We start from the raw sequence: 4,812 nt of genomic DNA on the forward strand, positions 1-4,812 counted from the left end.
TCACGCCCCCGGAAATGACGTCACACTTAGAAGAAGCCACTACAGTCCAGCATTTACGCACTCCACATATATGGCTGCTCTGTGCGCACAGGACCTGTGATGATGTCACAGAAGGGGAGGAGTCAGGGGGTCACATGATCAGGGGTCTCAGTGTATGCAGGACTCTGCTGTGCTGGTTGTCATGGTGCTGGATGAGGGGAAGTTTATATGTGGATTCAGGAGGGGTTTACAGTGTGGATGTAGCAGAGCCGTGTGTGTGCAATGAGTGCAGAGCGGAGCCCTGTGTATGAGGTGTACGGAGCAGAGCCGCATGTGTATGGAGCGGAGCCGTGTGTACGGGATGGCCCATTCACATGTCTTGGGTGGCCATCTTGTCGTGGACAAAACTCAAGAACGGGAAATGCGATTGTTCTATTGGCCTGTATGTCACCAGGAAATCTTAAAGCATTGCAGGTCCTGTCCCATCTGCCAGGTATCTGCTCCCTCCTCTCACTTTTGAAGTCCCCTCGTGCCATTATCTATCATACTGGTGCCATTTGAGCAAATTGCTATGGACTTGTTATGTCCCCTGGTTAAATCTGCTATTGGGCATCAATACATGGTGGTCATCCTTGACTATGCTACGTGGTAACCTGAAGCATTTCTCCTGAGAAACTTCTCTGTGAAAGTATAGCCCGCAATTTGGTACATGGTTTTCCACGGACAGGATTATAGAGGGAGATCCTGACCGACCAAGGAACACTCTTTATGAGTAAGGTGATGAGAGAACTGTGTAAGACCCTGCAAATTACACAACTGAAGACGTCCATGTACCATCCTCAGATGGAGGGCCTTGTGGAAAGGCTCAATAAAACATTGAAGAATATGCTTAAGAAGGTCATAGAGAAGGACGGTCGAGACTGGGACCGTCTCCTGTCTCATCTGTTGCTTTCTATCCAGGAGGTTCCACAAAGCTCTAACGGATTCTCTCTGTTTGTACTTCTGTATGGCTAACATCCGCAGGGTCTCCTTGATATAGCAAAGGAAACCTTGGAAGCCAAAATCACCCCCCACCGGAGCTTCATCGAGCACATCACCCAGATGCGAGAGGATTGTGAAGGTGATGCTCATCGTAAAAGAACATCTCCTGTAGAGACTCAATCCAGTGCCTACAACTGGTCAGCCAGGGTGAGGAAGTTCATCTCTGGGGATCGAGTCTTTGTACTAATTCCCACAGTGGAAAGTAAGTTCTTGGCCAAATGGCAAGGCCCCTATGAGGTGGTGGAAAAGCTTGGTGAAGTGAACTACAAAATTATCCTCTACATCTGCATGTAAATACTGCAAATCACCAAGTAAAAGTTTGGTTGTTTTTACGAATCTTGTGTTTCCTGGATTAATAGCTGCCCTAGTTCCAGAAGAGGGATTACTGGACTCAGAAGGAGAAGAGGCCTGCAGTCCTAAAGTAAGTGGGACATGAGATGTCTGTAGGATGCTGAAGCGAATGGGAACAGAAGCTTGCCTACGACTACCTGGCTTGGCAGGGCCGGACTGGCCATCGGGCATTTCTGGCAAATGCCAGAAGGGCCGGTGGCAATCATGGGCCGCTCGCCAGCACCGACTTGCCACCTCCCTCCGCCGACGCACCCCCCACCAGCCCCGCCGCATTCAACTATACCGGCGGTACAATTGAATGCAAGGATGGAGGAGAGAGCGTCTGCTGTCGCTCCCTCTCCCATCATTCCCCGCTCTGCCTCTGACACTGCGGGTGCGCGATGACGTCATATCGTGCACCTGCTGTGTGTCGGGCGGGCAGACTGCAGCTGCTGAGACCGGAGCAGGGAGCAGCGCGGGGCATGAGGAGAGGTGAGGAGAGTTTTTTTTTTTGTTTTTTTTAAATATATCAATGAGTGATAACTGGATTGTGGGGATATTGGGGGGCTCTATTACATTCTATGGGGGCTGTGCTGTATTACATTCTATGGGGGGGATTTGTTACATTCTATTGGGGCTGGCTGCATTACATTCTATGGGGGCTGTTGCATTACATTCTATGGGGGCTGTGCTTTGGGGGGGATTTATTACATTCTATGGGGGGATTTATCACATTCTATGGGGGCTGGCTGCATTACATTCTATGGGGGCTGGCTGCATTACATTCTATGGGGGGGCTTTAGTACATTCTATGGGGGCTGTGCTGCATTACATTCTATGGGGGCTGGTTGCATTCCATTCTATGGGGGGCTTTATTACATTCTATGGAGCTGTGCTGCATTACATTCTATGGGGGCTGGCTGCATTACATTCTACGGGGGCTGTGCTGCATTACATTCTAAGGGGGGCTGGCTGCATTACATTCTATGGGGGGCTGGCTTTGTGAAGGAACAAATTAAGAAAGATTCTCCATTTTGTGCTTTTCGACTCCATTTTGCTGTTTTAAGATAAACTTTGTTACTAGACTAATGTTCACAGTTGTTATGAGACTTTGATTGTTGCAATCTGGACAGGACATGAGACTGAGGGTGTATTGTTCTACGAGACTTTGACGTACAGACTATTCCTGCATTCTTATAGGTTAAGAACCGTGAACGTGTTCTTATGCTGATTGGTTGAAGTATAATTTCTATGATTATGAAAAAGTGATACGCAATAAACGGGGGCCAGAGATCTGCTCGATCCCCCATACAGAGACACACGTCTCCATCTGGTCATTTTCAGTTGCCGGCAACACCCTGTAAATTAATTTGGAAATCACTGAGTTAACCGTGAAGGATCACTTTAGATCCTCTCTCAACAGTTGGCGCCCAAACATGAGGCCCCAAACAGGAACGCCTCTGCCCCCCGGAGGACAACAAGACAAAGGACCCTCGGACCAGACACAGGCACTGGAAAATTAGGACTGATCATCCCCCACAACAACCACGGTAAGTTGGCAGTTATACTGTCCAGACTGACTGGTGTGGTTTTCCTGTGTTTGTGCTGCAAAGATGATGTGAGGTTTGTCCCCGATGGTGGGGTGATTCTTGGGTGGAATCATATAGAGGTGTAGTTCCATTGGGAGCCCAGTGCTCGAACCGTACCTCATAAGGGACGGACACCCAAGATTGACCAATTATATTCTCTTTATAATCAAAATATCCTAAATTCCTGATCACTGTTAGAATCAGGTGCGGTGAGATGAATAGGATGCGTAACTCAGAAATATATAGATATATATGTATAGTTCCAGAGGTGTCCAGAGGGTTAATTTGAGACGCCTTCCTCCTTTCACTGAGTACCGCGTATTTTGGGTTGTCCCTGTGGGGGACAGGTAGACCCGGTAGAATAGACTATACGGCCGCTCTGGTATTATGACTAAAGTAAGGATATTTAGCTCTAAAAAAGAATCAATTTCCATGGAAGGAAAAGAAGACTTTGAATTTGTGTGATGAATCTAATACTGTTAGCCCAAAGACGGGGAAAGAAATCTATCAAGAATGCAGGAAAAATATTCTCAATCATAAATTTTTCTAAGGTAATCTGGCACATGAATTATGTAATAAAAATTTTGTAGAAATTAAGTCTGAGAACTGCTGTATTCTGTTTCTGTGTGAAATTTCTAAAATACCTGATAGGAAAGGGAAATCAAACAGCTGCACGATTGCCTTCTCCTTTCTGTGTTGAGGAATGCTGTGCTTATCTCTGTTGAATCTCTGGTATGGAGGGGGCAAGTAGCTGCGTTCTAAGTTTCTCTGTATTTTCAATCATTGGTGTAATACGCACTGGGAGATCTGTGTTTTGTTTAAAGCAACAATATTGTTTTGCAATAGAAAGAAATATTGTAAGTTAGGGTGGGGCGTGGCTATGTAGCTGGAGTGAGAAGACGTGCCCTGGGAGAGCTCCTATTATCCTGTCAGTATCCTGCCGCTCAAATCCCCCATAGTGTGGACTGCTTACAATTTGTGCCCCCCACTGGGTCCTGGAAGGTGCGGGGCCACTGCGGGGAGCGCTGCGAGGTCCGGAGAGGAGCGGGAAACCAGCGAAGCCCGCCGGAGCAGGAGACTGGTGTGCTGACGGCGGCCATCTTGTGAGCGCGCTCTGAGGAAACACAGCGCGGTACCGGCTCTTATCACCCCCGGGACTCCCCCCTGGGCTTTGGAGGCCTCTGAGTGACTGCGGAGCCAGCGATTGAATCCAGGTGCGCTGGAGCTGGGGGACTGTGGACGGCGATACCGGTGGGGCAGCGGTCAGTACAAAGCGCGCGCTCTGGTGAGAGGAGACGTGACGCTGTGCACCACATATACAGCGCTGTCTGGGAGGTGGATACGCATCCTGCAATACATCCGGGAACGAACGGTGAGTGCCCTGGAAAATTGGGCCCCACGTTCCCTTATTTAAAGATACCTACCCTGCTAGTGCACGTGATTTGGAGGGTCTGGCACCCCTCCCCCCTGCTGCCTCTGCTGTGGTCTTCCCCCCCCCCTGGTGCATAGAATCCGTTGAGATCTAAGTGCTGCTGCACCTGCAATCATAAACACTCTATATATACCTGTGGTTGTCTCATAACACCACATCAACAACCCTTGCCGGCTTTGCTAATAATCTGTGACTGAAATTGGGCACTGTTCCGGATTATAACCTCAGCTACTCTGCTGCCTCTCATCTTTATTCAAAATGCAGCACCCCAAAGGATCGGGGGCGACTGATAGATTGAAAAAATTCGCTAGAGAGGACCCTTCGGATAGTGGGCGGACACTTAGAAATACCCCCGCACAGGTCCAACGTAAGGGTCAATCTTCTGATAGTAATGAGGAGGGGGCACAGGAGGAATTAACTCTTAAACAGGCCTCTGAACAA

This window comes from Ranitomeya imitator, chromosome 2, assembly GCF_032444005.1.
Source record: "Ranitomeya imitator isolate aRanImi1 chromosome 2, aRanImi1.pri, whole genome shotgun sequence".
NCBI lineage: Eukaryota > Metazoa > Chordata > Amphibia > Anura > Dendrobatidae > Ranitomeya > Ranitomeya imitator.